Consider the following 20,677-nt stretch of genomic DNA (forward strand, 5'->3'; position numbering starts at 1 on the left):
ATTTAGGTTTGTAAAACTGATTTCGTAATTTTGGTTGAAGGTCTATTCGCACAACAGCAGCACCTTGAACGTATCTCGTAATGGGCACAGAATATCGTCCAATCGATGTTTAGATCTTTAGAATTAGCAAACGTGGTATAATGACGTTCGTCGGGCGGGGTTGGGAGGGGGGTGTATCTTTCATCATCTAAGGGTAATACTGTAGCCATTATAAATGTAAATTGATATGGCTGGCCGAGAATTGTAACTTTCTCCTACGAATTCGAAAATTTTTTGTTGACGCCGACCAACACAGGGAGAAATGGTCACCGTGATGAAATAAGGGAAATCAGAGCTCGTACGGAAAGATATAGGTATTCGTTCTTTCCACGAGCTACACGAGATTAGAATAATAGAGAATTGTGAATGTTGTTCGATGAATCCTCTGCCAGGCACTTAAATGTGATTTGCAGAGTATCCATCTAGATGTAGATGTATCTCTTAATAATAATTCACACTTAATGTTTTATCAACGGAAATACGTTTCTTAAAGAACCTGTTCTAGCATTAAGTAGCATTTAATGAGATTTTGAGTAATCATGATGACATGAGTCTCATGGTGTGTTTTTAGACTGATCGCTGCGTTACATATTATAAGTGTGTTACTACTGTTTCCCACAATTCAAGTAAAATGCTATTTTCTTATTTATAATTACATCTAGCTTCCTTTGGTATTCTAATGTATGTCAACTAAATCGATAACTCCACACCCGAACACACGACTGAAACATTATTTGCATGAAACTGATTTCTAACGACAGATTTCACTCTTCTGCGTCGTAAAATCAAGATTACGGCAAAGATTGAAAGCCGGAAGCCATAATATGTAAAAACCGTCGAGTATTTAATAACATTAAAATCAGTTAACAGATATGCCTAGTTCGTATTTTTGCCATACACTGACAGTTAAGAAACGATAACACTCAGGAAAAAGTGACTGCACAAACGACCTTCCTCCCTGACGTTACCTTAGCGATTGTGGCACCTGGAAGGTCATCTGTATGTAAAGCTAAACGATGAAATAAAATGCTGGACAAACGAAAACGTACTAGTAGGCGTAAATAATAGGGAAAAGAAGACAAATACAGTTAGATGGAACGATCGTATGTGGGAAGAACTGTAGTACATGAGGTAACAGAAAGTAATGTGCAGTGACACGACGGAAATATCAACTTTTTTTAAAGCCAATGATGACAACTGAGTCACCGCGAAAGGTGGTAGTCTCATGGACATTGCAGATGGCGAGACATGGTTCATAACGGAGTGTGTGGTAGGCACTGACGGTAGTGCAATCTCTGCAACGTTCTCCCATGCTGGCCATAAGGTAGATAAGAATTTCATGTGGTAGGGCGTTCCATTCCCCCATCACAGCGTTTGATAAGCTGCTGGACGGTTGTTCCCATAAGTGGACGTGTTGCAGTGTGCCTCCCCAACGTATTCCATACATTCTCCATGGGATTTATGTCGAGGGAAATGGCAGGCCAGTGCATTAGTCGAATATCTTCTCGCTGGAAGAGTTGCCCCACCTGCGCCGTTAGATGCTGCCGCGCATTGGCGGCCATAAAAATGAAGTCAGCGCCGAATGCACCCCTTTAGAGACGCACACGGAGAAGAAAAACAATGAAACTACAATGAAACAAATACCCCTAACTGCATACAGGAGTTGATGTAAGTCAACGGGGACAGTTGAAAATATGTGCCCCGACCGGGACTCGAAACTGGGATCTCCTGCTTGCATGGCAGACGCTCTATCCATCTGAGACAACGAGGACAAAGACGATAGTGTGACTGCAGGGATTTATCTTTGGCACGCCTCCCGTGAGACCCACATTTGCAACTTATTGTCCCGCGCTTTATTCATAGTGCCCCTGCCCATTACAATTACTCGCGGCTTTACTGACGATACGATTCCCGCAAGAGTTCGGGCACTGTTTGTGCATCCGCACAGAAGAAGATGGTCAAATGGCCGGTGAGACTTAATGATTCCGAAAGAACAGATACCATCTTATATATATATATATATATATATATATATATATATATATATATATATATAGTGAGTCACCTAACGTTACCGCTGGATATATTTCGTAAACCACATCAAATACTGACGAATCGATTCCACAGGCCGAACGTGAGGAGAGGGGCTAGAGTAACTGGTTAATACAAACCATAAAAAAATGCACGGAAGTATGTTTTTTAACACAAACCTACATTTTTTTTAAAATGGAACCCCGTTAGTTTTGTTAGCACATCTGAACATATAAACAAATACGTAATCAGTGCCGTTTGTTGCACTGTAAAATGTTAATTACATCCGGAGATATTGTAACCTAAAGTTGACGCTTGAGTACCACTCCTCCGCTGTTCGATCGTGTGTATCGGAGAGCACCGAATTACGTAGGGATCCAAAGGGAACGGTGATGGACCTTAGGTACAGAAGAGACTGGAACAACACATTACGTCCACATGCTAACACCTTTTTGTTGGTCTTTTTCACTGACGCACATGTACATTACCATGAGGGGTGAGGTACACGTACACACGTGGTTTCCGTTTCAATTACGGAGTGGAATAGCATATGTCCCGACATGTCAGGCCAATAGATGCTCAATGTGGTGGCCATCATTTGCTGCACACAATTGCAATCTCTGGCATAATGAATGTCGTACACGCCGCAGTACATCTGGTGTAATGTCGCCGCAGGCTGCCACAATACGTTGTTTCATATCCTCTGGGGTTGTAGGCACATCACGGTACACATTCTCCTTTAACGTACCCCACAGAAAGAAGTTCAGAGGTGTAAGATCAGGAGAACGGGCTGGCCAATTTATGCGTCCTCCGCGTCCTATGAAACGCCCGTCGAACGTGTACCTCACCCCTCATGGTAATGTACATGTGCGTCAGTGAAAAAGACCAATAAAAAAGTGTTAGCATGTGGGCGTGATGTGCTGTTCCAGTCTCTTCTGTACCTAAGGCTACAATATCTCCGGATGTAATTAATATTTTACAATGCAACAAACGGCACTGATTACGTATTTGTTTATATGTTCAGATGTGCTAACAAAACTAACGGGGTTCCATTTTAAAAAATGTAGGTTTGTGTTAAAAAACATACTTCCGTGCATTTTTTTATGGTTTGTATTAACCAGTTACACTAGCCCCATTCCTCACGTTCGGCCTGTGGAATCGATTCGTCAGTATTTGATGTGGTTTACGAAATATATCCAGCGGTAACGTTAGGTGACGCACCCTGTATATATATATATATATATATATATATATATATATATAAGGCTCACCGACCATTTGACCATCTATTTCTGTGCGGATGCACAAACAGTGACCGAACTCTTACGGGAATCGTCAGTAAAGCCGCGAGTAATAAGTATAATGGGCAGAGGACTATGAATATAGAGCGGGATAATAAGTTGCGAATGTGGGTCTCACGGGAGGCGTGTCAGAGATAAGTCCCTGCAGTCACCCTATCCTCATTGTCCTCGATGGCTGAAATGCATAGAGCGTCTGCCATGTAAATAGGAGACCCCATGTTCGAGTCACAGTCGGGGCACACATTTTCAACTGTCCCCGTTGACTTATATCAACGCCTGTATGCAGCTATGGGTATTCATTTCATTGTAATTTCATTCTAACGAGCTGCATGGTCACCGATGGTATCTGTTCTTTCGGACATGTCCGAAAGAACAGACACCATCTTCACATATATAAAGAAAACATTGTGCGATAAGTGTAACATATTCAAAGATTTGGAGATCAGTACATCTATACAACATAATGCTTTCACGCACCATAACACCTAGACCACCAAAATGATAGTGTTGGAGAATGCTGAATGTACCGTCATATGGCAAGAGATTGGAACACGTAATACACCCAGGAACATTGTGCATATAATTGTTTCGATGGTTCACCGCGCGGGATTAGCCGAGCGGTCTTAGGCGCTGCAGTCATGGACTGTGCAGCTCATCCCGGCGGAGGTTCGAGTCCTACTTCGGGCATGGGTGTATGTGTTTGTCCTCAGGATTATGTAGGTTAAGTAGTGTGTAAGCTTCGGGACTAATGACCTTAGCAGTTAAGTCCCATAAGATTTCACACACATATTTTTGTTTCGATGGTTCACGTTTAATTGCGTGAATAGTCATAATGTTACATCGGTGTATTCAATGTTATCGTGACACCGTACTATTTCCCCATCAGCGTATTTTCAGGTGTGCGTCGGGCTCGGATTTCATTTCTGTTTATGTCAACGCGCGACCGCATCGAACAGTGCAGGTGGAGAAGCTATAGAAAGATAGTATATACGGCAAATGGACTAGGCTGAACGTTCCTACGACTTAAATCCCATCGAGCACACGTGGTATGCGTTTTGGAGAAGTGTTACAGCGCGTCCACATGCGCCAAGAACCATCCAGCAATTGCAAACCGTGCTATCACAAGAATTCTACCTAAACTTGTCGCTAGGAGGGATTCGCGTTCCTGAACAAGCATAACCGTCTGTGGTGGTCACGTAGCTTATTAAGAACCAGGTCCCATCTCTTGGAGTGTCCAGGGGCCATCATGAACTTACAGCAGTGTAATTACAGTCGTAGAATAAATGTGTCTGTTGTGTTCGTTCCATTGCGTACTTCCCTCACTATCATCTGCACTATACTACAGCAATTCTTTCTACGTAAGGTCCAAGTTTTATCTAGCTACGATACATGGTGGTGACACGTCATGCGAAAGTTGCTTTCGTCATGGTTTTACAGTACACATAGTGTGTAGTATATATGGTTCGAGTCGCTCTGTTGTGGTATTCTTTCAAAAAAAAAAAAAAAAAAAAAAAAATAAGAAAAGAAAAAATAAATATGTATTAGCGTCGTCTCACAGAAAGAGAGCATCTGTGCTGCCCAACGGGGCAAGATACAAAGGCTCGTCATTCATCTAGACCTTAGGAGATGCAGCATTATTTCAGTAACAGCATGCTGAGCTAAAGCGCAGCTCTTTGATGAAGCCTTCCATCCATTCGTACCAAGTGCTTTATGGAATTGTGAATATTAAAATCTCTTTATATTTGCTAGACCATGCGAAAATAGTTATCCCGCCTACTGAAGGAACGCGGAGGGGAAGAACTGCAGGCCAGCCGCGGTGGTCTCGCGGTTCTAGGCGCGCAGTCCGGAACCGCGCGACTGCTACGGTCACAGGTTCGAATCCTGCCTCGGGCATGGATGTGTGTGATGTCCTTAGGTTAGTTAGGTTTAAGTAGTTCTAAGTTCTAGGGGACTGATGACCACAGCTGTAAAGTCCCATAGTGCTCAGAGCCATTTGAACCATTTGAAGAACTGCAGGGACGGACTATGATTACGAGTAAAATATCCAATATAGATTTAACAGGGTGGATGAGTGTAGTAGTTAGCCAGAGTATGTAGAGATGAAAAGATTAACAGAAGAAGATACGAAAAAAAGTAACAAACACTATCGAAAGTCCCAAGACATTACAACAACTTCAGATCGGCAAAGTTAGTTTCATCCCAGCGGTCGTATTGTTAGAAATAAATATCAGTTATATAAATGCGTGGTGTCTGGTCTTTCGGACATATAACTGATTTGCCTCGATGGGCAATGAATGCACAAACTTCAGTGCAGATGCACATTTACGTTCGACCTGCAGACGGAATGCACAATCAGCGAGCATGGTGGATGTGGACGGGGATTGCGGACAGGTGGCGCTAGGTAAGTGTGTGGGTCGGCCGGGGAGCGAGCCGAGACTGTCCGCGCATGCGCGGTAACATCGTGTCTGGGTAGCATTGTGGTCAACGTAACTGCCTTGTATGCGGGAGGTTGCGGGTTCGAGTCCTGCTCCGCCACGCATTTTCACATGTCGCCGCTGACTGTATGTAATGTCCAGATGCAGCTGCTGTCAGTGCCTCCCACTTCCTTATCTTTCTCCCCTCCTTCCACCTTCAAGTTACATAATAAATAGCAAACTAATCCTGGTATGTAAAATGCAGTATAGAGCGTATGTGTCGCGTCACAATGAGAGTCGTTATTTCTCGGTGATATAGCGAAATTTGAATCAGAGTACTGAATTTGTCCGCTCGTTTCTAATGTTAGCAGACAAGTAACAACAACTCTGGTACTCTGCTGAATATTCTATAAGATTTTAATTGTGGAAACGGCGAGGTAAATGCTTGGAGAAGTTGACAGTAATATTTATTCACTCCTCTGGCTAGCGTAATCGCTCGTCTCCAGTAATATCGGGAACTTTGAAAAACACAAATACTAACAAAATGACATCGTTCACATACATGGATACAAATTTCAACCTAAAATAGTCAATGTATGTACAGATCTCCGGTCTGTCAACAATGTGTAAAACGCTCTTAATAAATAAAGTCTCCGATTTTGTCGGATGAAGGAAACGAACTCGTGGCAGGTGGCCTCAGAATTGTCATAAGACTGATGAAAAAAACTCACATACAAAACAATTCCCATTACTTTTTGTTTAAACTGTAGTTTGAGGTGCATGGATCTACCGTAGATTGATCCCGTCGAACATTCACCCTCACTACACACCCTCTCCCGTCCCCAAATCCGCGAACACACACACACACACACACACACACACACACGCGCGCGCCCGCGCGCGCGCACACACACACACACACACACACACACAGAGAGAGAGAGAGAGAGAGAGAGAGAGAGAGAGAGAGAGAGAGAGAGAGAGCCAGAGAAAGAGAAAGAAAGAGAGAGTAATTTTAGACGGTATATCTTCAAACATATTTCGTACCGGTTGATGAAATATAGACCAAGTGACTTCCAGTGCGAAATTGCTTTAAATACAACGTATACTGATCACATTGACATTCCGTGAAGAAGACGGAATGGACTAATCGTAACTTCGAGTAGCGTTTCTTTTCAACGGAAATCGCTTTCTTTTTTCAAGAAGTATTTCTGTCCAATTAAGAATTTCAAAGTCTGCTGCGAATAGTGGATAAAGTAAGAACATTAATTCATTCATTTAACGGCTCTCTTCATTCCGAAGTCCATTATGCTGCAAATTGTTTGGATCAAAGCAGCACTGGACTTTCTGCTCAACGGAGTAACTTTACGAAGTTGTTAAGCTTATTAAAGAGAAACATAGAATAAATAGCTGTCGGCTGGGGATTCTGTCTTCTACTACCACATTCCACTGTTCAGTGTACTTATATGTGTCATAAAGACGAGCAGAAATTTCTGTTTTTAATAATTCTGAGACTTAATGTATGCTCCTAAGCACTGTAAAAGTTGACTCCAAAGTTGAAACTCATCTTCTTTTTCTTTTCAAAGTCGAATCTCGCGGTAACTGCGATCACAGTTGCAATTGTTTTGAAAATCCCAGACGATTTAGAAACGTTGCTGAATCTAGGCCGCAGTTTTATTTAGTGTGGACTGTAGGAGTTCGCCTACGTAAACGTCCGCACCTGACTGCCTGTTTCCTTACCTGCAATTTGTTACTTGATCCGTGAATCCCAGTTGCAAAGGTTTGCGCTGCACCAGGGGAAATTTTTATGAGAATGATTATCCTGATTTCCAGAAGGTGTTCCACACATTGCCGCACTACAGAATATTAGAAACAGCTCCGAGTGTATGGAATGGTTCATGACATACGTAATTAACTCGAAGACTTTTTTAAGTATTGGAACCCAACACTTAGTTTAGGATGGCGTGTTTCGTCGGAGACATAAGCGTCGCCAGGAGTGTCACACTGAGAGTGACTGGACCGCTCTAATTTTTTATATGCAAGCTGATCATAACTACACTTTCTCCAATTGAGTCAGCGCAGGCGGAAAACTATTTACTGTGTGGATACCCAACTTTATAGGAGTGATGTTGAGACTGTGCGCTGCTGGATTTGCGACGTTTCTAACGTTAGTGTCATGACTTGCTGTTAGGCGCCGTTATTGGTATGGTGACTCAGGTTTTAAACACAATCTTCAGTCTGAATTATCGCGGACGACGATCAACACTGCTACAGAAAAGGTGACCAGGGCCGTACTCGTGAAGTCGTCTTATCAAAACAACAGCAACAGTGCTGCTACTCTTCCCAAGTATCGGCCCGTTAAAGGGGCGCAGAGGTATTTATTCCGCATCGAAGTTGAAGAACGTGGTCCAGAAGAGGGGATTTGGGAATTACTCCTTTGGGAGGCTGGTGACTAGTTGCGTCCCAAGTTGTTACTGCTTCCATGGCTGAGAATGCTGAGCGAAATGTTTGATCCACATCAGGGCACGAGCTTTGTCCATCGTCCATCGTCGTTGCGGACAGCAGAAGAACTATCTCTTGTATGTTTCCAAACTACCGTGGATACAGGTGGGCGCCACAATGAGCAACGTTTGTAACCGGGAACGGAAACATAGTACGCAATTAACAAATAGTACCCTGTCATGTAGAAATTTAAATTTGTTTCTTATACTCGTCCTTACAGATGTATCCTCAAAGTTTCATTGTACTACAATCACTAGTTTCTCTTGGGGCCCTCTTAAATTAGCGGATTTTTAATTTTAGCTACAGTATACATAAATGATGAGATGCATAGCGCGAGCAGCTATATGCAACTACTGCCGATGACGTTCTGGGCGAAAATTGCCGTCCTTAATGACGATAGGCAAGCAGTAAAGGGGAAAAAAGTTAGAGCAGGAATTAAAATCCAAGAAGAAGAAATAAAATCTCTGAGGTTTGCCGACGACATTGTAGTTCTGTCAGAGACGGCAAAGGACCTGGAGGAGCAATTGAACGGAATGGATAGTGTCTTTAAAGAAGGGTATAAGATGAACATCAACAAAAAAACGAGAATAATGGAATGAAGCTGAATTATATCAGATGATGCTGAGGAAATTAGATTAGGAATTGAAGCACTTAAAGCAGTAAATGAGTTTTGCTATTTGGGGAGCCAAATAACTCATGATCGTCGAAGTAGAAAGGATATAAAATGTAGACTGGCTATGGCAAGGAAAGCGTTAGGAAGTCATTTCTGAAAGTATTTGTATGGAGTGTTGCCATGTATGGACGTGAAACATGATCGCTAAACAGTGTAGACGAGAAGAGAATGAAAGTTTTCGAAATGTGGTGCTACACAATAAAGCTGAAGATTGGTAGATCACGTAACTAATGAGGAGTTAGCCAACAGAATTCGGGAGAAGAGGAGTTTGTGGCACAACTTGACTAGAAGAAGGGATCGGTTGGTAGGACATGTTCTGATGCACCATGGATCGTCGGTTTTGTATTGTAGGGAAGCGTGGAGGGTAAAAATCGTAGAGGGAGAACAAGGCGTGAATGCACTAAGCAGAGTCAGGAGGATGTACGTTGCAACAGTTATTCGTAGATAAGAGACTTGCACAGGATAGGGTAGAATGGAGAGCTGCATCAAACCAGTCTCTGGACTGAAGACCACGACAACAACAACAACATCAACAATAACAATAATAATGACGGTAGAAGGAAGCAATATGACTCGGGCAGGATTTTTATTTGGTGTATTGAATGGCAGTTTACTCTTAACGTGGAAAGATGTGCATTAATAAAAATGATTAATGTTCGGTAGTTATATGCTTCCTAACACAGTCTGATCGATCAAATACCTAGGAGCAACATTGGAAACAGACATCAAATGGTTATCTCATCTAGAAGGAAGACTGTGACAGAAAACTCTGTCTTGCGTACTGCTAGAGTATTTGAGATCCCCAACAGGCCGGGTTAAAGTAATTCACTGACTCAACTGAAAGGCGTGCCGTGCTGCCAGATTTGTCACTAGTAATTTGTTACCACTTAGGTGAGATTAGTGCACGAGGAATACGGAAATGTACCGTTAATTTAAATGGAAATCTCTGGAGGGAAGACGATGTTCTACACGGTGCCCCGGAAATGTTCGATAAATGATGTCAGAAAATAAGGAAACAAGAGTTACAAACATTCGCCGATCTTTCCAGACACACTTTGTACTGGCGAAATGCTATTGAGAAGGTCAGAGAACCGGCATTTGCGACATATATCAGAACAATCGTACTGCCAGCAACATACATCTTGTGTAAAGCTCAGGAAGGCAGGACGAGGAACATCGGGTCTCGTTCTGAACTGTATACAATGTGTTTTCCCTCGCTGCATTTGCGAGTGAAACGGGAAGAGAATGACTGGTAGCGGTACAAAAAACATTCCACCATGTATCTTATGGTGGCTTACGAGTGTGTATATGGATGCAAATTGTCAACTTTTCCCGTCGAAGAGTCCAGTTTTAGATGCGCTTGTTGTAATATTTTCTGCCACGTTTTCGGCTGCACGTCGGTATCACAAGGTCACTACTGTGAGTGAGCGTCTGAATATCTATACACTGACATCCGAATCGGCTCCGGCGAGTGACCTGCCGAAACACCAGAGATGATGAGTGCATCAAACTGCCAGCGCCATTACCGCCACTTTCTCTGCCTCGTAATGAGTGGGTGTTGTGTGATGTCCTTAGGTTAGTTAGGTTTAAGTAGTTCTAAGTTCTAGGGGACTGATGCCCATAGATGTTAGGTCCCATAGTGCTCAGAGCCACTTGAACCATTACCGCCACTCACAATACGCCCATCCCATCAGATATACTTCACGCGTCAAGAGTGCACCGTACAAAGGAATACGTACGATCTGGTGATGTGCGTTATCGTGAAGCAGTAGCACCCTTTATCATATTCCAGAGTGGTGGTTTTCGACAGACATGCTGTCCCATACTTCATTTTCCGATGGATGTCTACCGCCGTTTGAACTTCGGCAGGCAACAAAGAATAACTGCACTTTGGCCCTGTTTGGACGTATTTCTTATTACATCACCGTAGTTAACGTTGCCGGATTCACCACAGCTCTTCGGAAAGGCACGAATGCCATGCTAATTCCTTACCTACTTGACGGTGCTTATATACTCACGTCGGAGTCGGTATCCTCTGCATATACGCTGCTGCAGTGGCCTCAAACGGAAACTTTTTGATTTTCCTTTATATACAGGGTGCTACAAAAAGGTACGGCCAAACTTTCAGGAACCATTCCTCACACACAAAGAAAGGAAATATGTTGTGTGGACATGTGTCCGGAAACGCTTACTTTCCAGGTTAGAGCTCATTTTATTACTTCTCCTCGAATCACATTAATCATGGAATGGAAACACACAGCAACAGAACGTACCAACGTGACTTCAAACACTTTGTTACAGGAAATGTTCAAAATGTCCTCCGTTAGCGAGGATACATGCATCCACCCTCCGTCGCATGGAATCCCTGATGGGCTGATGCAGCCCTAGAGAATGGCGTATTGTATCACAGCCGTCCACAATACGAGCACGAAGAGTCTCTACATTTGGTACCGGGGTTGCGTAGACAAGAGCTTTCAAATGCCCCCACAAATGAAAGTCAAGAGGGTTGAGGTCAGAAGAGCGTGGAGGCCTTGGAATTGGTCCGCCTCTACCAATCCATCGGTTACCGAATCTTTTGTTGAGAAGCGTACGAACACTTCGGCTCAAATGTGCAGGACCTCCATCGTGCATGAACCACATGTTGTGTCGTACTTGTAAAGGCACATGTTTTAGCAGCACAGGTAGAGTATCCCGTATGAAATCATGATAAGGTGCTCCATTGAGCGTAGGTGGAAGAACATGGGGCCCAATCAAGACATCACCAACGATGCCTGCCCAAACGTTCACAGAAAATCTGTGTTGATGACGTGATTGCACAATTGAATGCGAATTCTTGTCAGCCCACACATGTTGATTGTGAAAATTTACAATTTGATCACGTTGGAATGAAGCCTCATCCGTAAAGAGAACATTTTCACTGAAATGAGGATTGACACATTGTTGGATGAACTATTCGCAGAAGTGTACCCGTGGAGGCCAATCAGCTGCTAATAGTGCCTGCACACGCTGTAGATGGTACGGAAACAACTGGTTCTCCCGTAGCACTCTCCATACAGTGACGTGGTCAACGTTACCTTGTACAGCAGCAACTTCTCTGACGCTGACATTACGGTTATCGTCAACTGCATGAAGAATTGCCTCGTCCATTGCAGGTGTCCTCGTCGTTCTAGGTCTTCCCCAGTCGCGAGTCATAGGCTGGGATGTTCCGTGCTCCCTAAGACGCCGATTAATTGCTTCGAACGTCTTCCTGTCGGGACACCTTCGTTCCTGAAATCTGTCTCGATACAAACGTACCGCGCCACGGCTATTGCCCCGTGCTAATCCATACATCAAATGGGCATCTGCCAACTCAGCATTTGAAATCATTGCACTGACAGCAAAACCACGTTCGTGATGAACACTAACCTGTTGATGCTACGTACTGATGTGCTAGATGCTAATACTGTAGAGCAATGAGTCGCATGTCAACACAAGCACGGAAGTCAACATTACCTTCCTTCAATTGGGCCAGCTGGCGGTGAATCGAGGAAGTACAGTACATACTGACGAAACTAAAATGAGCTCCAACATGGAAATTAAGCGTTTCCGGACACATGTCCACACAACATCTTTTCTTTATTTGTGTGTAAGGAATGTTTCCTGAAAGTTTGGCCGTACCTTTTTGTAACACCCTGTGTAAGACACCGAGTTAACCGAGAAGTATTTAAAATAGGTGTAACCAATAAAACGAAACCGACACGAGAATGATGTTTGGCTGCTTCGATGATAGACGTTTCAGTCTCTCTGCTGGAATCTTCTTCAAAATTCCACTGGTGTCCCAGGATCTCAGTGCATACAGATTACAACATAAACCGAGAATAGGGTCCACAACATCAACCGAGAATAGCCTCACTGAGACTCCAGCGCTTCCACTAGATAATGAATATAAATTATAAATCGAATGCCTGCCGGAAGATAAAGTGACATGGCATCAGTCAGAGTGGTTTTGTGTACGGTGCTCTGTATCTGATGAACGAACAGAACAATCACAGTTTTGGAAGAGCCCTGTTGCTGCAACCATTATGCTTAGAAAGGAAAGTTTTGTTCTCCCCATCTTCGACGGAAATCACTACCACTGTACCTGGTCAAAAGTGGACCTGAAGATGCCTTGGACACTGATGCGAACACATTCAATTAAGTATCTGTCTATGGACAAATGGAAACTCCTTCCTTCTCAAGGGCCGAAACCAGAGGAGGTAAGTATGTTGGACGCTGGGGTCTAGAGCGAAATGGATGTTCTGACTAATCCCGAAGGTGTTCCATTAATGTCGGGACTATAGGCATGCCAGTCCCTTTTAGGAAAGATATTGTCCACAAACTATTGTCTCCCAGATGCTGCTGTACTGATAGGGCGAGTTGTGGTGATGCAAACAATCATCGTACCTGAACTGCTTCTCTACCGCAAGGAGTACACAGTGCTGTAAGATCATATCGTTCCTCATTTAGTGCTTTCTTAAGCACAATAATGGGATCACAACCTTACCACGAACACCACCTACTCCATTCTTCACTGTTAGGGCTGCACATGTTGACAGCTAACATTCTTCACTTATTTACCAAACCCCTAACCCTTTTATCGGAATGCCACAGGGTATGGCGTAATTCACGGTTCCGAATCACTTTTCCCAATCATCCACTAGGGCACCTTCCAGCGTTGCTGCTTAGGACTTATTATAGACGTGTATGACTTAGTGGAGCTGCACATCCATTTTAACTCCTTCCTTTACATCTTTCCTTAGGCGCAGTCATTGTGCTACCTTGATAGCCGTCAGCTCTTTCCAACTCTCCTGTGATTCATTTAGCTTATTTAATGCCATTGTTTTCAGTGACGCTCAGTAACATTTCACGATCCCTGTTATAGCGTCTCTCCTTACGTAGTCTGAAGATATATTTTATGTGATCTCAACACACAAGAGAGCTATAAGCCGACGAAGGTTCTTATTCTGATAAAATAATCCTTAATATATTGCTTTTTAATTACTTATAGAGCACTCTAGGACGAAATCATTATTTGAGCATAGCCGTACTCGGTAGTGAAATATCAAGTTGTATCATTAAAAATCTGTAAACCGTCAATTGAGCTCAAAATGATGAATTACTACTAACAGGAAGTTATTTATTGGAAATAGGATCGTGCGCGTAACGGTATCGTACTGTTGCACTTCCAAGATGCGCTACCAGCGATGTTAATTACAAAATAGCCAAAACTGACTTTTTCCATATAAACTGGCCTAAATATTTGACACTGAGGGTTTCTAAAGTAGTACTCAAACAATGTCAAATGAAACATTTAATACAGATATTGTCCATTAATCCCTGTAAAGCCTTTTTGCGTAACTCCAATCGATCTGCTAAGAACAGTTCCAAAGACAGACTCAAAGTGAAAGGAAAGATCACCAAAGCTAATTTAATCGTTTAAGATGTTATCCATTGTCTATAAAAGGTTACTTGTCTTTCCACACAAATATTATCACGTTTTCTCCCATGCTCATGAGAAAGTCCAAATATATTTTATTTATAGAGGTTTTTAATCCATATTTACATTGAAGAGCCAAAAAAACTGGTACACCTACCTAATATCATGTAGTTCCCCCGCGAGCATGCAGAAGTGCCGCAACACGACATGGCATGGACTCGACCAATATCTGAAGTGGTGCTGGTGGCACTTGACACCATGAATCCGTAGGAGTACGAGGCGGTGGAGATCTCTTCTGAACAACACGTTGCAAGGCATCCCATATATGCTCAACAATGTTCATGTCTGGAGAGTTTGCTGCCAATCGGAAGTGTTTAAACTCAGAAGAGTGTTCTGGAGCCACTCTGTAGTAGTTCTGATGGAATTGCCCAAGTCCGTCGAATGCACAATGAACATGAATGGGTGCAGATGATCAGCCAGGATGCTTATGTACGTGTCACCTGACAGAGTTATATCTAGACGTATCAGGAGTCCCATATCACTCCAACTGCCACGCCCCACTCCATTACAGAGCCTCCATCAGCTTGAACAGTCCCCTGCTGACATGCAGGATCCATGGATCCCTGAAGTTGTCTCCATACCGTACACGTCCATGCACTCGATACAATATGAAACGAGACTCATCCGACCAGGCAACATGTTTTCTGCTATCAACAGTTCAATGTCGGTGGAGACGGGTCCAAGCGAAGTGTAAAGCTTTGTGTCGTGAAGTCATCAATGGTACACGAGTGGGCCTTCGGTGCAGAAAGCCCACACTGGTGGCGTTTCGTTGAATGGTTCACACACGACACTTGTTGATGGCCTAGCATAGAAATCTGCAGCAATTTGCGGAAGGGTTGCACTTTTGTCACGTTGAACAATTCTTTTCAATTGCTGTTGGTCCTATTGTTGCTGGATGTTTTTATGTTTTTCTGGCCGCATCGATGTCGGAGATATAAAGTTTTAGATCATTCGGTGAAATGTTCTTACCGGATAATCCCTACTTCATCGCTACCTCGGAGATGCTGTGTCCCATCGTTCATGCACCGACTATAAAACCACGTTCAAACTCACTTAAATCTTGACAACCTGCCATTGTAGCAACAGTAACCGATTTATCAACAACAGCGCCAAACACTTTCTGTCTTATATAGGCGTTGCCGACCGCAGCGTCTTTTTCTGCCTGTGTACATATCTGTGTACTACGGTTCGCATGCCTACATTCTTTGACGCTTCAGTATATGTTATTCACGGTTTTACTATAAAAGCGATGCTGCACCGACTGTCCCTACATGAGGTCTGGATGGTCTTCGTTTGTTGTTCCTCTGCATGTCTAGTTCACTAGCACATCCCCAATATTCGACTTGAGCGGCTTTAGAAACGTCGAAATTTCCACGGTGTGTTTGCTGCGCATGTGACATCCATTAACTTATCAGCCTTCAAATGAGAGTACCCTCGTGATCGACCCAGTCTGCTGTTACTGTTTATGTGCTCACAATGTAATACCCCCCGACTCCTTTCTTCCTTGCAGGTCCGCTTCCTGTTACAACTGCTGGTTAATTCCGCATTTATCTCAGACCGTGTGTTTCGTCCGGTGAGCTGAAGTTGTTTGTCTCAAGGTTCAGTAACAATACTGAAAAGGAGTACCGTTAGCAGTGTGATGGACGGAACGCGCGTGCCCCTGCCGGCGCTCTGTCCCTCCAGCTGCGACCGACCTGTCCGAGGCGCGCCGGACTGCGGTGGGTCTGGCCGCGGTAACAATGGCTCTTGTGGGAGGCGCCCTCGGCCCTCGTGCCTTGGCCCTCATGGCGTCTTCCTGGAGGGCCGGCGGCCCCTGGAGAGCCACGTAGGTCGCCGCCAGACGTGACCTAGTTCTCTGCGGCCAGCGCACCTGGGAAGGTCGCATCACCACGTGCTAGGAGCCGGGTGGCAAGCAGCTTTCATTAGCTCATCTCGAACTTCCCTCCGCAGCGGCAGAAGGCGTATCGTTACGCAATACAAAATGGCGTTAAGGCGCGATCACTAGTAGAAGTACGTTAGGTTAAGCAAATAATTTTAGTATATAATGGAAAACGCAATTTTGTGTAAAATAATAACTTGTTACAATTGATTAAAGGAAAACAAATATTTGCAACAATAATCTATTATGAACGTATCCCAAGCCTTTAATTCCTAATACCACCGATTTCGACTTAGTCGACTCTTATTTCCATTTATACTCCGCAAGCCACTTTACGCTTTGTGGCGGATGGTATCGCTGTTACAACTTTCGCTTCGTCGTTATTTGTCAGGAGAAAGACTGTCGATGAAGCAACGAGTATATGGAAGGCAGGCTAGCACAGGCATATAGAGCGCTCCTGGCCAAAAGAAGTGCACTAGTATCGAACAACGACCTTAATTCGAAAAATAAATTTCTGAGAATATATATTTGGAGGACATAATTGCGTGGAAGTGAGTGATTTTAAACGTTTGAGATGTGGTGCTATAGATGGATGTGGAAAATTTGGCGGACTGATAAAAAATGAGGAGGTTCTCTACTAAATCGACGAGAAGACGAACGTGCCGAAAACACTGACAATAATAGGTGACATGATGATGGGAAATTTGTTAAGAGACCAAGGAATAACATCTAAGGTACTTGAGGGAGCTGTGGAGGCTAAAAATTATATTCATTGTCATATATTAGAATATATGGAACAGATACCTGACGACGTTGGATGAAAATACTACCGTGACATGGCGAGTTGACAAACTAGAGGAATTCGTGGCGGGCCATATCAAACCCGTCATAAAATAAATGACACGAGAAGAAAAACGTACAGTGCGCATATTTGTTCGTTTTTTTCCATTTTTGGTCTAACATACTCTTAAAATTTAAATTAGTTCAGTGTTGCGGTAATGAAGGAACCAAATACAGCTGATGCGGTTATTAATACCCAAGACGAATTCTTATAGCTGTGGTTGCCCCACCTGCAAAGTTGTCTGCAGAAGCATGCCAAGTGAGGTAAAAAGGGCCTTCTTTAGATTTTTAAATAATTCTGGGAAATAAGTCGAGCTTTTATGCTTTAATATTTAATCACATGCCACCTGAAGATGTGGCTTTTAGCGCCACGAAGCCGGTAGTTGTACAGTAATAAAGGACAGAATACAGCCGAAGCGGTTATTAATCCCCAAGGTAAATTAGTTCAACTTGTTGTAATCATCTCTTTCAGGTTGAATGTGCCATTTCAATACAATAAACATTTACCGCAAAAGATTGCATTTTTGGGAACCAATAATTTTTATTTTCAAGTAAGGCAGAATAATCGAACCTTTTGTTATTATGCCACACACTTTTTCAAACTGGGTTCGGAAACTATACGCTCACTGCTTACTTGGACTGTTATGTACTCCTTTCGTAAAATAGCAGAGTACATTCCCTGTACCACATTCATCACTTATTTACATTTTACAGGAGAAGTGCAACAGATGTACAGATACGAATTTCGGAGCAAGTCATAATGCTTGAATAACACATTGACAACATCTACGACAAAAGATACATCACTTTCTGATTTTCCACTTTTTCCCTAGATTATCCATGTATGTACGTTATACCAAACTGTCCTGATACAACAGTCATTTATAATGTGTGACCCACTCATAGGAAAGTACACGTAACTTGTCGTCCCTTTGTCCATCTACGTAGCTACTCCAATGACTTAAGTGGATCGGTTTGATCCCACATGACTACGTTTACGTGGGGTTCCCAAACCGGATTTCGTAAGCAGATTTCACAATAAGATTTCTGGAAATCTACTTCCTTTTCGAAAATTAATTTTCACTTCCATGTAAAGGATCAGCCATTTTTGAAACGTGTTTGGATTGTCAGTTTACGTCATATTTTCATAATATTTGGGCTAATTTGGATGGAATGACTCATTGTGCAGTGAAGGAGAAGCAGAAATATTAGACTGAGCTTGAAGCTTTCGGCCTCTAATATTTAAGTAAGAGTAATAGCGACTGTGCTGACTAAATCAGAAATCGGAACAGCTGTTTTCCAGACGTCGTGTTAACAGGAGTAGCAAATATGCTTCAGTTATTAACATCTAAACACAACAGTGAAAAGCGGTTCCTGAAATTCGGATTTCGTATCCCATGTAAACATAGTACATGTATATCTAGTCTCCTTTCAGGTTTTATGTTCTTGAGTGTCTTATCCGTAATGTGCTCTGAGTGGGAGCACCGCCGTCAAACTCTTTAGTACTGAGAAAGTGTTCCCACTGAACTACCACGACAACATAGGAGGCAGGGAGAGACTGTCCCTGCGGACCAGAAGAGTCGCTTTCCTCCCCCTGTGACAGTGATTCTCCACGGTAGCGTGCGTGCGCCCTTCGCAGCTTTCTGCACGAGTTAGCCGCGCCTATCGCCGGATGGCACGGTCACGCCAGCTGAGCGTGACTGGCTGTATTGAAATCTTCCCTTTGTGAAAGTTGAAAACTAGTTTAAAAATCTACGGTATAATTAATCAACGGTAGAGGATAATTGTCGATTAAGTATTGTCGCCTGAAACATAGGAATACTGAGGACTTCAGAGATAAAATATCTTAAGCGAATGTCAGCTACAAACTGAACACAAACTGGGCATCGTTTATATGAGTCGAAGGATGCGGATCCGTAGCAATAGCTGAGAAGGGATTCTGGCAGGATTGCAGCCTAGCTTCAGCCATTATATAGTCCTTTCAGTAAACGAAAACAAGGAGAAGTTTTGAAAGAATACGGGTCAAAGAGAAGAAAATAAATCTTCAAGTTTTGAAGAGGACGTTACCGAAAGCATCAAAGAAATGTGTACTTACTTTAAAGCGTAATACAAAATATATTTTCTGTTTGTACTTCCACTGTTTATATTTTATTTTGTCATTTGATTGCAATAAAAATTTGGTGAAAGGTAATTTTATGTTCCCTCAAGAAGTGGCACTAGAGTCGTTGATCTCGCTGCGACAGCAAATCAGTAGCTCGAGATAAGGCGAAGAGGACGGGAGTATTTGAGAATTCCAAAGACCAGAAGAGAGATGTTATTAAGTACTATATGTTTGAAGATGAAGCTGCGATTCGTAGATACTGGAGACGTCAGTACGTGACTGATCGACATACAGGCTTAAGAATTACACGTCTGCGAGACGAATTCGAGGTCCATCCAACAATGTGGGGTGTGCAGGAAGCCAGATCGCGGTGATCTCACGCGGTCACAAGTGATGAATCCTCAAATCTGAAGTTGTAACACATATTTTCAATGCAACGGTCACGTGTGAGTGCTAGTTTGTTCGAAGCATCATGAATAGAAACAGATTGCGTATTTCATTCCACTGACGGAGCAACAGCTAAGGAATGACAATTTTTCGAATGGGATGACAGTCACATGTGAACTGCGGTTTATGGGTTCCATTGATTGAGTGGATGAAGCGCAGCACAACTTAGTGAATCTGTCTATCGTAAACCTCTTCGAACCGTCCTGAAGAAAATCGTATTACTGTTTGGAAGGAAACTGCACACACTTTGCGATGATATTCAAGCAGTGTGCACAGAAGATCTATTCATCATTTTGATACACAGTACGGAATCTATAGTCAGAAACAAAAGTGTATCGAAGTAGAAGTGCTACAAATTGAAATTTCTTTTAACTAGAAAGTTCACTTTCATGTATGACAATACGAGGGTTGGATCTTAAATAGTGGCTACTATTTATTCACAACGGCCTTGCCGTAGTGGTAACACCGGTTCCCATCAGATCACCGAAGTTAAGCGCTGTCGGGCTGGGCTAGCACTTGGATGGGTGACCATCCGAACTGCCGAGCGCTGTTGGAAAGCAGGGTGCACTCAGCCCTTGTGAGACAAACTGAGGAGCTGCTTGATTGAGAAGTAGTGGCTCCGGTCTCGGAAACTGACATACGCTGAGAGAGCGGTGTGATGACCACATGCCCCTCCATATCCACATCCAGTGATGCTTGTGGGCTGAGGATGACACGGCGGCCGATCGGTAACGTTGGGCCTTCATGGCCTGCTAGTGAGGAATTTAATTTAATTTCAATTTATTCACAACTGATACAAAAGAGTTACACGTTTGCACCGGTTACTATCCTCCAAAGTAGTCACCAGCGTTGTGTAGGACCCGTTGCCAGCTATGTGGAAGGCATAGTATACCGTTAGCAGAGCCTGTTTTGTTGATGGTGCGAATGGAGCGGTC

General features: G+C 43.2%; 1 pseudogene; it reads left to right on the plus strand.

Annotated features, from left to right (window-relative positions):
* The first annotated feature begins 20,180 nt into the window (after nucleotides 1-20,180).
* LOC124790732 lies at nucleotides 20,181-20,298 on the plus strand (annotated as a pseudogene).
* Nucleotides 20,299-20,677: the final 379 nt, after the last annotated feature.

This window comes from Schistocerca piceifrons, chromosome 3 (assembly GCF_021461385.2).
Source record: "Schistocerca piceifrons isolate TAMUIC-IGC-003096 chromosome 3, iqSchPice1.1, whole genome shotgun sequence".
Taxonomy (NCBI): Eukaryota; Metazoa; Arthropoda; class Insecta; order Orthoptera; family Acrididae; genus Schistocerca; species Schistocerca piceifrons.